The sequence below is a fragment of the Staurois parvus genome, unplaced genomic scaffold, assembly GCF_062004578.1.
Source record: "Staurois parvus isolate SC_StPar_1 unplaced genomic scaffold, SC_StPar_1.0 ptg001325l, whole genome shotgun sequence".
Classification (NCBI taxonomy): domain Eukaryota; kingdom Metazoa; phylum Chordata; class Amphibia; order Anura; family Ranidae; genus Staurois; species Staurois parvus.
The window spans coordinates 1550744-1564037 of NW_028319121.1; the positions used below are offsets into that span (position 1 = coordinate 1550744).

The window sequence follows — 13294 nt, forward strand, 5'->3', positions numbered from 1 at the left end:
CCGGGGACGAACCCCACCTGGTCTGTAGACATGATAGAATCTATGATACGATTAGCCAGTATCTTGGCAAAAAACTTTAGATCGACGTTTAACAGGGATATCGGGTGATAGTTTACTGGCAATGTCTGGTCTTTATTTTCTTTAGGAGTTAGTGTGATATGGGCTTTGGAGAGATGGCGCATGGAGCGTCCTGGGGTATCTAGTAAGTTGAAAGCTTTTAGGAATGGGTGTGCTAGGACGTCAATGAAAAATTTGTAATATGTAGTAGTAAGTCCATCAGGTCCCGGACTTTTGTCAGGTTTTAATTGTGCAATGGCTTGTTGTAATTCTTCCAGCGTCAAAACACCATCTAATTCTTTGGCTTGTGACTGGGAAATGGGCTTAGGGAGGAATTGAGCAAGGAAAGACTGGATGATGACCTTACGTGATGGTTCGGGTGATAATGGTAGGTTGTACAGGGAGGTATAATATTTTTCGAATTTGGCTGCGATATCCGTGGAGGTGGTAAGTGAGTGACCGTGTTGAGAGTGGAGTTGAGAGATGGTACGAGATGCTTTTTTAGACTGCAAGGCCCGGGCTAAGAACCTACCGCACTTATTGCCATGTTCATAAAAGAGTTTTTGCGTTAAAACGTAATTCCGCTTCGTTTTCTTTTCCACAATGTCTCGTAGTTGTTTGCGGGCCTGGTCAAGTTCCTGTACAGAATCGACCGCCTTGGAGCACTTATGTAAACATTCCAGTGTACGCACTTTTTGGATTATGGAGGTAAAAGACGCTTGAGCCGTATGTTTCCGAGAGGCAGATATGGAAAGCAAAAGTCCACAAATCACACATTTATGTGCTTTCCATTGAATGAGGGGAGTTGTTTCCGAAGACGAGTTTTCCTTAAAGTAATTGGTTAGGGATTCCCGTATTTGAGAAATAACGGATGAATCGGTAAGGAGAAAGGGATCTAATCTCCATGTTTTAGATGTAAGAGGGGCATCGGGAAGTTGTATAGTCATTGTAATCGGGTGGTGGTCAGAAAGAATTATTGGTTTGATGGAGGCAGATTTCAATGTGTATAAGTCTTTTTGTGAAAGAAAGAGGTAGTAAATTCTGGAATGACGTTTGTGCGGTGCTGAGAAAAACGTGTAGTTATTAGGTACGCCACGTATCATGGAGAAGAAGGTCATTCAATTCAATATTAATCTGTTTAAGCGCTCGGTAGAGTTGTGAAGAGAAGCCTGACGATGTATCTATTAAGGGATTCAGTGCTACATTAAAATCACCTCCAAGTATCATGAGACCCGATTGGAATGCTGCTAGAATTTTGGAGATTTTACGAAAGAAGCTTACTTGAGCTGTATTAGGGCTATAGATGTTTGCTAAAGTGAGCGGTTTGCGGTGTAGTTTGCCTTTAAGAAAGAGGAACCTTCCCTCCGGATCCTCGAGAGATTCAGTAATCATTAACGGGAGAGTTTTGGACATCAAAGTGGATACCCCCTTAGCTTTTACCTCTTTGTTAACTGAATGGTAAGCTGTTGGATAGTCGGCGTTGGCAAACTTAGGGATGTGATCAGCACGAAAATGAGTTTCCTGAATAAAAAGCACGTCTGCACGCAGCTTTTTCATGTAGGTCAGGAGTTGTGAACGTTTTTCCGGAATATTGAGGCCTCTTGCATTAAGAGATGCCACAGTGAGTGTCCGGTGGTCTCGTATAGATGTGCGTTTAGTGAACATTTTAATTTGGGACATAAAAAACCCCCCAAAAAACGGCGCATGCGCGGCCAGGGACGATGGCGGCTGTGTAGTTCCTGAGCTCCACTCATCCCCGGCCAGCACGGACTCACCCGACACGCGCCACTGCTTCCCTGTTGATAAGGGTGAGTCACGCTTACCCGGCACCCGGCCCGGCACCAAGGAGAGACCTGTATGGGGAAGATAGGGCGCTGGAAGCCCCCCTCCCCGCAGCCATAGGATTCACCATAGGATTGTCCAGGCCGCAATCCCTGGCCTCCAGTATGGCCAGGAACCCAGGGAGAGATCCCGCCCCCCCCGGTGGTCACGGAGGGTACTGCACCCTCATGTATCTCAGCTTCCATGCCTGCCTCTGCCCTGATCCAGCCCCAGATGGAGGATTCTGATCCCCAGCACATAACTGGGGGGCAGTGGAATACTCTGCATCAGGGAATCATCCCCCCTCCACCCAGATTTCTCAGCAGGCCATTTCTTCATCTTACCTCACAATTTCAGCGTTAGATGATAAGCTGCAAATTTTTTTACGCAATATTACCGCATCCATATCCGCTAAAATTGGAAAGCTGGCCTTGGATCTCAGAGGGGAAATAGCTCAGATTGGAAACCGCACGGATAAATTGGAAAATGAGTTTGATGATTTGGTGCAATACATTCATGTTCTGGAAGAGGATAACGCATATCTGAAGCATTCCATGTTCCAAATGCAGCTCCAGCAAGAGGAATTGGAAAACAGGGAACGGCGCCAAAATATCCGTATACGCGGTATGTCTGAATCTATTGCTGATGCGCAATTACACCGTCACCTACTGTCCTTCTTTACCGCAACTGCTCCCTTGGTTCCAGAAGCAGATTGGGGACTGGACAGGGCTCATCGCTCCTTGGGTCCAAAACCTGTCGAAGGCACCAGACCACGCGACGTCATAGTTCGCTTCCATTTTTTTCAAAGCAAAGAAGCTGTATTATCAGCTACTCGCCACCAATCATCTCTGGAATTTAAAGGTGACAGACTCCAACTCTTCTGTGACCTGTCCCCGATTACCCTGGCCAAGCGGCGAGCCCTGAAGCCGATCACCACACACCTTCAACAACACTGTGTCCCTTACCGGTGGGGGTTTCCCTTCCGGCTAGTCATAACTAGGGACAATACCCAAGCTGTGCTCCGTGATCTTCATGAGGCGGATTCCTTCTTAAAGCACCTGGGACTTCCACCTTTGTCAGAGGATGTGTCCCCACTGCCACCAACTTCATCCCGTCCATCCGCCACCCCCAACAAGATCTGGACTCCAGTCCGCGGAGGTCAGAAGGCACTCTCATGTACTCCACAACATCCACGTCACCCTCGGTCAACCGATCCGCCTGTCTGATGATTCTCTGGGGTGACCTTCTGATGTGAATCTGGTGACGATCCTTCCCTCCTGGTTTTTACATAATTTTTCCACAGGTTTCTCTTTTCAGGCCGGCCGAACCATTGTTGGGTGCATTTTTCACTTTTGTTTTTTCTGGCCGGGTTTGACGACCTTCCTGACGTCTTGGTTGTCGTGCTGCTCCCGATTTTGTCTAGCCATAGGCCTAGACGACTTGGGCCAAATTGTTGCTCCAAGGTTTATATCCTTGCGGATACTTATGTCAATCTCTGTGTTTATACTTTCCTGTGTTATTTTAATGTTTTTTGTTCTCTATTCTATTACATCGATGGTATTTCATTCATTTTTCATGCTAATACATGTGCTTCAATCATTGTTATTTCATAATGGCTTTGAGGTTTCTGTCATATAATGTCAAGGGCCTCAACTCCATTCAAAAATGGTGGATGGCTTTGAGGGAATTTCGATCCTCAGGAGCAGACATTATTTTTGTCCAAGAGACCCACTTCAAATCATCTGGCTCCTTTCGTTTTGCCTCAAGATTTTTTTCCCAAGCCTATTCGCCCTTTGATCCTTCCGGGAAGGCTGGGGTGGCAATTTTTATTGGGTCACACTTCTCCCTTCGCATTGTTTCCTCCAAAGTTGACCAACAGGGTCGCTTCATTATTTTGGAATGTATGCTTTGCGACACTCCCCTTGTTCTGTTGAATTTATACGTCCCAAATACGGGTCAATTGCAATTTCTTTCCCAAAGACCAGCCGACTTAGATTCCATTTCCACTTCGCATGTGATTGTTGGGGGTGATTTTAATCTGATTTTTTCCCCCCATAAAGACAGGAAAGTTCTTTTTGAGTCCACACCCTCAAGGCGGCAATGCTCCTCTTCAAAATCCTTTCGTAGACTGATAAGGGAGCATCGTCTCTTTGACGCTTGGCGGCTTAAACACCCCCTCCATAAACAATTCACTTTCTACTCCACCCCTCATTGTAGCTTTTCCCGCCTAGATCACTTTTTCATCTCTGCCCCACTGCTTCCACTCCTGGTCTCCTCTGAAATTAACCCCATTACCTGGTCTGACCACGCCTCTCTGACTTTAAACCTTTTCTTTCCTCCTGTTATACCCAAACCATGTCATTGGTGCCTTAATGAGACCTTTCTTTCCACAGACCATCTTAGGGATGAACTGTCTCGGGGACTTGATACCTATTTTACCCACAATGTTGGCTCTGTAGCTTCCTCCTCAACTCTGTGGGAGGCCCATAAGGCGGTATTTCAAGGACTCTGTATTTCTATGGGTTCTCGTTTAAAAAAGTCCTCGGCGAGTGCTAGGGCCTCTCTTATACATCAATTATCTTTGGCGGAACGACAGTTATTGGCCAGGCCGTCCATTTCTGGGCTCCGGAGGGTAACATCTCTACGGGACCGAATTAAAATTCTCGATTCCAGTAAGGCTGCACAATCCCTCCTATGGGTTAAGCAGAAATTTTATAAATTCTCCAACAAACCCCATCGTATGTTAGTCAATCGACTCAAAGCTCAGTCTCCTTCTACGATGCCTGATCTTTTAATCCAACCAAATGGAAGCCCTACCTATGATCCTCAGGTCATGGCAACCCTTTTTGGCTCATACTACGAGAAACTCTATAACTGCCTGACCCCAGACCTTCACCCGCCCCTCACACAGTTATCCTTTGATAATTTTTTTGACCCCTTGTCACTTCCGAGGCTATCACCCTCAGACATTGCCACCCTTAATGCTGACATTATGCTAGAGGAATTACTTGACACAATTAAACATCTCCCCTCTCGTAAAGCCCCGGGACCGGACGGATTGCCCTACTCCTATTATAAATCCTTTATTGGTATCCTGGCCCCTCAACTCCTCTCCTTTTATCAAGATCTTTTTAAGGGGGTCACACCCCAGACTGAATTCTCCCGTGCATATATCTCGGTTATCCCTAAACCCGAAAAAGATCACTCTATTGTAGACAATTACCGCCCCATTGTCCTACTTAATTCCGATTACAAGATTTTCACAAAAATTTTGGCCAACCGACTTTCCGGATTTATTTCCAAACTCATACATAGGGACCAAGTGGGTTTTGTTCCTGCCAGACACGCTGCAGATAACACCAGGAGATCTATTGATCTGGTTGACTTGGTTAACCGATCCTCCACCCCTGCTGTGTTATTGAGCTTGGATGCTCAAAAAGCTTTTGATCGGTTAAGTTGGCCTTACATGTTCGTGGTCTTGGAGAGATTTGGTTTTAGGGGTCCATTTGTAGCAGCCTTGAAGGCCCTTTATTCTTCTCCCTTTTCGCAGGTCAGATTAGCCTCTTTTCTCTCACTCCCCTTTCAGATGTCAAATGGCACACGTCAGGGTTGCCCACTCTCTCCTTTGCTGTTCATTATTTGTCTGGAACCATTAGCCATCACCATCAGGTCGAATCCGGATATTCGCGGGATACAATCCCATACCCATGAGTACAAATTATCGCTGTTTGCAGATGACATCCTCCTCACACTTACGAGTCCCCATACCTCCTTACCGATTTTGCATAAGATCTTGAAACAATTTGGGGCTATATCAGGCTACAAAGTCAACACATCTAAAGCTGAGGCACTCCCAATACATGTCCCACCTGTCGCTCTATCCTCGCTTCAGGAAGCCTTTCCATACCGGTGGTGCACCCATTCTTTAAAATATTTAGGTACTAATCTTACTTCCTCTTACCAATCCATATACGAGGCCAATTTCCCCCCACTATTTATAGCAATTTCTTGCTCTCAGAAACACTGGGATGCCCTGCCCTTTTCTTTCCTCGGACGCATTAACGTATTAAAAATGACCGTGTTACCCAAACGTTTATATCTGTTTGCGACCCTCCCCGTCCCCTCGTTCCTATGTCCAAACTTCACTCTCTTCAGAAATCTTTCCTGCATTTTATTTGGCACAACAAGCGGCACAGGATTGCACGTTCTGTTTTGCTCTCCCCGCGTTCTAGGTGGGGCTTGGGGGCACCGGATATAATAACATATTACTATGCAACTCACCTTCGTTTTCTCATGTCTTGGTCCACCCACTATCCTCCCAACACATGGACTTAGATCGAATCTTTGCAACTGTCTCCAGCTCATCCATGCTCTCTCCTCTGGTTGACCTCAGCAGTGGATGTCTCTTCCTTTCGCCACCTATTCCTTGGTCCCATGCACTTTTCTTTGTCTGTTTGGCAGAAATGTAAGGCTAAATTTTCACTGGCCTCTGATTGCTCCCCACTGACAGATATCCTCTATAACCCTAAGCTTCCAGATAATATGGCCATGTCCAGGATGTCTCTTTGGGTAGTAGCTAACCTTTTTCAATTGCGTCACTTGGTACACCCGGTGACTCGTAAGTTACACTCATTCCCAGATCTCCAGAAAAAAGCTCTTCTACCTTCTCAACACCTATATATTTACCTTCAAATACGCCACTTTTTTTCTACCTTATCACCCTCATTGATCCTGGGGAAGCCTACTCCCTTCGAACGTTTATGCATGCAGGGTCCCCACCAAAGGGGTATTATTTCTAATACTTATAAAGTTCTCATTGATGGTCCCTCTTTATCCAATGACACTCATCTTTATATGCGTAGGTGGTCTCAATTCGTACAATGCGATATTGATTTATTAACGTGGAAGAAAATTTGGGAAAATGCATCTAGATCTTGAAGATCATGATGTTATGGTACAAAACACCTGAAGTTCTTCATGCTTATAATCCGAATGCTTCCCCTGCCTGCTGGCGCTGTAGTAGAGATCCTGGTTCTCTCTATCATATCTTTAGGACATGCAGCTCCATTGCTCCTTTTTGGTAAGATGTTCTCTCTTTGTTGCAATTGTTGCTGCATGTCTCTCTCCCACTTGATCCACTACATTTTTTGCTGGGTTTGCCATTCCCGGGACTACCTAAACCATCCAGAAAACTTGCTGTACATGTTCTGACCACGGCCAGGAGAAGCATTCCTATGTGTTGGTTATCTTCTACTCCTCCATCAATGCCGATTTTGTACAAACTTATTGCTGATGTAAGACAGATGGAGTATTTGACTGCACTACATAGTTGTTTGTTTGCTGTATTTGAGATGATTTGGCTCCCATGGGATACCTTCACTTCTTCTATGCCGGCCCAAATTGTAAGGCCCTGATAACCTTCACACTGTTATTTTACGATTCCGCTGGTCCTGACCCTATGTAGTTTTGCCATCGATGTACCTTACTGTTATGTTTATTTTCTTTCCTTATCCTTTTTAAACATACTGTTTCTACTTCATGAAAACGAATAAAAATTGTTAATATAAAAAAAAACAAAAAACAAAAAAAGGGGGGAGAGGGGGGAATAAAGGTATGGGGTAGAGGGGGTGGTTGGGAGAAGAACGGAGGTAGAAGAACAAAGTAGAGGTGAAAGAGAGAGTGTAAGAGAGTTCAAAAATCAGAAAACAGTAGAGGTGAGAAGCATTAGGCATATACATTCAAAAACATACAAATGTAATGACGTCTAGACCCAATACTTCTCTTGAGGAGTAAATTCCGGAGACAGAGTAGTCCAGCTGCACTGTCCTATAAAAGCAGTCTGCTACATTGGAAAGGTACTTGTCATGTGTGTATGAGTGTATAGTAGAAATCAGAGTTTTGTCAGAACTGGAGGTGACCTTCGGGAGGTGCCTCAGGGCAGCCCCAACAAAAACCTCAGAGGCCTGTCAGATATCGTGTAAATGAAAAGAACGTGTAACGTACAGTCCAATAAAAGAAAGCCATGATACAAGGAGGTAGGTGGATGTCAGCTAATTGTGAAGGAGAGAGGTTCATATGGTAGCATGGGGCTAAACATTGACGATACTACATGTAAAGGTGTGTTAGGCATAATACGGAAATTATTTGTGGGTGGGAGTCGAAATGGTCACTCAGGTGTATAAAAGGAGTATGGTCTGAGGGCCACAGCTAATGTGTTTAGTCACGTGTAACCTTATTTTAGGAGGGCATTATGGTGGGACTATATCACAGAATGTGATTTATTTATATATTTACCGTACTATAGTGTCACAAGGTAAGCAGTAAAAAATGGCAGTGATTCAAAAAATCTGCGACTGGTCACCCTTCAGGTAGTACATTCCTAGAAGACAGTATGCTAAGGTTTCTTCCAATATGTCACGTTCGACTGCAAAAAACATTAGTTGTATACTAAACCATAACAAACGCAAATACAAGATGCGATAATGTTCAGAAATATAGGTCAAAGGCCAACCCTCAGGTTAAACTGCTGCTCTATAGACCAAATATAGGAGAACCAATGAACTCAAACAGGACGTATTATGCTTTATGACTAGCTACAACCGTACATGGAAGACAAATTCCCACAACAAGAAAATATGAGAAACCGCTGAAAAAGTATCATGTGGTAGTGGCCAGACGAGAGCGTTGTCCAACTTAATCCAAATACATTTAGATAAAGGCTAACACAAACCTTAAAGCATAATAAAGCGGAATAATGAAATCCTATTCCTTATACATGATGCTGCATCATGTCTGAAGATAGTGAGGAGGCTGGATTTGGAGAGCTAGGTGAACCCTGGATTGCTGGGGTAGTCATACCCAAACTTGAGAAGAAAGTGAAGGCAGTCAAGCTGCAGTAGGATGGATAGGTTGTATGAAATGGAATAGATACTGGGGGGAGGGGGAAGGGTATTAGAGCGTTACCAGCATTATCTCATTTGTGAATGCAAACATTTGGGTGCATGTGTGAGCGTAGGGGGGGACATTATAGTCAGGTAAAAAAGTCCTATGAGCATACAGGTACTGAAGACTTTTGCAAATAAACATATTTGGTGGTGTATATACTTCGGCAAGGCAACATTCTGCTCCAGCCGTATCACAAAGCTGGAACGTCAAACATGAAATCACACAAGTCAGGTTCCTTCCTGAAGCGCCCGCAGGCCATCATACGTACCTGGCGGGCAACTCAGGAAAGCTGCAGTATACCATACTAATATAAACAGAAGATCACAATTGCATGACCTGTCCCATTTGGGGGAACTAACAGCACAATTTGTTAAAATTCAGTGATGCATACATAAAACAAGGAGGATAAGCAATCTTTAGCAGTGAATCGCAAAATCACACCATGCTCCGGTCTCAGCCGAGGCCAACAGCCTGGTGCGAGAGGTCCATATTTACCGAATCCACAGACTTCGAAGTCGGTGGGTGCATTGACTACATTTCCGTGGACACCGTCTTTATGTAGCCCGTAAAAAGCAAGAGCCAATACAATCCCGGTGCCCACAGTTAAAATCAGCATACACACATAAAAAGTAGATATTGTATCTGAGAGTAAGGACAGATTATTATAGTACACATACACTGGCACCTTGACTCCAAGTGGTTAAGATTACCTTCGTGGGTGAAAATGAACCAGGAATTGGAGAAGCAGCCTTTGAGATAATAGTTCAGATGCGAGAATAGCCAATAAATGGATAAGCGGTAATGCTCTGATGTGAGGAAAGGGGGGAATGGAAAAGTGTCATTCATGACGTGCCTTACGGTGCGCTGGAGAGGTTGGAGTATTGTCCCCAATGTTGGGCTGTCTGCTTGCAGGTGAAGACAAGGTGCGGAGGGGCAGTTTACGTTGCCTTGTTCCTCTAAGATAACCAGTAGAGTATGCCTCCATTGGTTCTTCTTCTTCCTGGGATGTGATGTGGGATTCGCCTGACCCATTGGGTAAGTCCACTTTAGGAATATCGAGGGTTTTGCAAAATGGAGCTACGTCCTCTGGAAATCTCAGGAATCTCTGCTGAGAGGCCAAATGGGAATCTCCAGCGGTAGGCAATACCCCTTGAGCGTAGTAGATCCAATAGAGGGCGTAATTCCTTTCTATGTTGCAAGGTAAGATGCGATAGATCTTGAAAAATTTAACGTCTGCTCCATTAAAGATCACACGATTGCGCTCCCTTGCTCTAAGTAAAATTTCTTCTTTAAGACGGAAATCGACTAAGCAACAAATTATATCTCTTGGGGGATCAGACTCTCTATCTCTAGGGCGTAGCGCCCTCTGGAGGCGCTCGAACTCCATAGGAGACTCTTGCGGCCTTTCCAGCAGGTCATTGAAAATGGTTAAGAGCGCTTGGTTGAGTTGACCGGATTCAATTGTTTCAGGGATACCGCGTACCCTTAAGTTATGACGTCGCCCCCTGTTGTCTAGGTCTTCAATGTGGTGCTCCAGCTCTCTTAGATGCATAGTATGCGTATCTACCAGTGAGCGTATATCATGAATGGCAAGGTCTTGTGTGATAACTTTATCCTCCACCGCTTCAAGCCTTTGGGCTACCGCCTGCATATCGATATGTAAATCTGCTATCGCAGCAGAGAGGGTTTCTTTAATATCTGATGCAACCGCTTTCAAATCCTCTATAGTGAGGGGAGGGGTGTCAAGATGACAGGCTGTGTTTGTTGTGGTTGGGTTCCTGCTTTGAGAATGAAGTGTCTTGTGAAGCGACTGTGTAGGAGAAGCAGGGGCAGAAGCCTTTGCATGTTCTGGCGTCTGAGATCGGAATAGCTCCGGAATGCTGCGATTTGCGGGACCGTCTGGCCGACGGGGGGATCTGGAACGTGGGGTAGCAGGTCTCCTATCTGTTTTCCCCATAGCAGTGGTGTCTCTCCTTGATAGTATCGAAACTTTCACCTCCTTGTGTCAGGGCTCCTGTAACTAAGCCACCATGTTTTCTGGACCCAGGCTGGGCCCCTCCGTGCTTATAAACTTGTGTGCTAATCTCTAAGACTATCGAGGGTCACAATGAAATCCTAAGATTGCCTGTGGAGGTCAGTAAATGTTGCTCTGTATCTGTACAGGCCACGTAGATTATTAATTCTTGGGTCCCTCAGGTTGAATGCAAGTGGCTTTTTTCGTATTCCCCAGGTACAGGGCTGCAGGAAAGAAGATTTTGTGGGCCCTCTGGTGGCTCAATAAGGCCTATGGCAACGTGGGTGCTTTGAGGCTATGGTTGTTTGCTGAGTCACCTGGCCAACTGGTGGCTCCGTGAGGCCTAAGGCAGTGTGGGCGCTTCAAGGCCTTTATTTCAGGCCGTATCCCCTGGTCTGACTGGGGGGGCCCAATAGGCCGGGGGGAGGTGGATTGCCTGCTGTTTCAAGAGGGGGATCTCTGGTCCACAGGAGCCCCCACTGCCTCCAACCGCTTACACCCGGCTCCCGGGTGGGAATGCTGTTAGCCATGGCAGTGGCTTCAGCAGGCTGCACTAGGCCGCAGTGGATCGCTACCGTGGAGGGGGGCGATAGTCACCTGGCTCACCTCCGCTGCGATCCGGTTCATGCCGCGGTGCCTCCTCCTGTCGCTATAAGTCAACTGCCGCCTGAATGGCAGCAGATTGCTCATGTCACTGCCGGAGCTTCGTGTTAAGCGACTTGTCCGGTCGCCATCTTGGACACGCCCCCCATTAGTGTAGTTATGTTCACTGTGTTGTTTGTTTGCATTATCTTGTAATGATGAGCTCACATGTTGTGGCTGCAGTTTGTATCCATGTATTCATTTACCCAGCTTGTTCCCTCATGTCCATGTATTCATTTACCCAGCTTGTTCCCTTATGTCCATGTATTAATTTACCTAGCTTGTCCCTATATGCTAAAGAGGCAGACAACGTCTTGTTCTGGGTCCCAAAGCATCCAATCTATGCCTCTCCATTTCCTCTGTGTTGCATCATGGATGTAGGAGAGCTAATGTGATGAAAGACTTCATGGTGAACTCTTGGGTAATTTCTCTGCCTGCTTGTGTCTGTGTCAGATCTAATTACTATTTAGCTCTCACCTGCAGAACACTAGGCCAAGGGACACAGGGATTGTGGGATATATAAATTTCACCAAAGGAAATGTCAGTTCTCACACTACAAAGGACATGCATTAACCTGTGCAGTGCCATATCACATGCTTCATGTTTGAACACAGAAACTTCTGAAACCAGAATGGGAAGATTTACTCTACTATAAGCTGTGTGTACAGGGCAACAAATGACACCATGATACTACATGATTAATGTACATCCTATGCAGGGGAAAAACACAAGGTGTAGGTAGGAAGTTTTATAAAGCTAAGAGTTTGGGGTGAACGGGGGAAGACTGCTGGGGAGATTTCCCTCAATTCCTGTTCTATCTGACACCAGTTACTATGACAGAAATGGATAAAAAGTCTCCTTAATAGAACACCAGCAACAATAATATGTGAACATGTGTTTTTATAGCCGTCTGTGTTCTAGCAGGGGGAGTTCCCCCCCACCACCATTTCTTATTCCATCTGATTCCCATCCAACTGGCCAGGGGTGAGGTTTGGTTGGAGCTGGGCTTTTGAAATGAATAATAAGATTAGTTGAAAATGTCCATAAATTACAGTTCTGTATTTCAAGATTAAAGTGTCAGGAATAACATAAGACAAATCTCTTCAATAAAAATGTGAAGATAACTAAGAAAGCCAATATGTGTTTAAAGATATTATAAGAGTTTTAACAAACATGTTTGGGTTGGTGGCACCAGACAGAAGTATAGTAAAAATATGACACAAAATTGTATAAAAGATGTGAAGAACAGTAAGAGGATCAATTCACATGCACTGAATAACAGACCATCCTGCTGCTTTCATACTGAGATCTATAGAAAGTGATCTAGTGCCAATCTGCATTGTACTGAATATGAATGCATCTCTGTATCATCATAAGAAGAACTATGAGGACGTTTCATCTACTGGAGGTTCTGTTTTATAGCAGTGTGCTTTTCATTTTAATATGCAGATCCACGATGAAATCTCCTACCACTGCATCTCATCTCAGAACACGGAAAACTACTGATGACTATGATGACCAATTCCTGCTGGCTAGAGATATAACTGATGCAACCTTTTCACTGAGCAGAGGAGGGCTCGATTTTGTCTCTCCAGAAGATCCCATCCTAGAAAGTTCAGAGTAAGGTTTGGTTTATCTGATTCCTTTTGTTCTGTTGTATTGTCATTTGAGATTTGATGCATACTGCTTTACCAAGGGCAAATACATTTTAATTGAACGTTAGTGAACTGTAAAGAACTGTGTAGCTTTTACAAATTAAAGAGGTCCTTTCAGTGACTTCATGAATCTGCATGAAAATGAAATTCCTGATGTTAC

The 13294-nt window shown here is 44.9% G+C and overlaps 1 protein-coding gene across 1 annotated transcript in view; it reads left to right on the forward strand.

Moving 5' to 3' along the window:
• LOC149436995 (vomeronasal type-2 receptor 26-like) overlaps positions 1-13294 on the forward strand; it is a 186056-nt gene that overhangs the window by 73992 nt on the left and 98770 nt on the right. The window contains exon 3 of the mRNA XM_089661201.1: positions 12929-13099. The gene's annotated coding sequence lies outside the window, so the exon portion shown is untranslated. The remainder of the gene's footprint in view (positions 1-12928; positions 13100-13294) is intronic.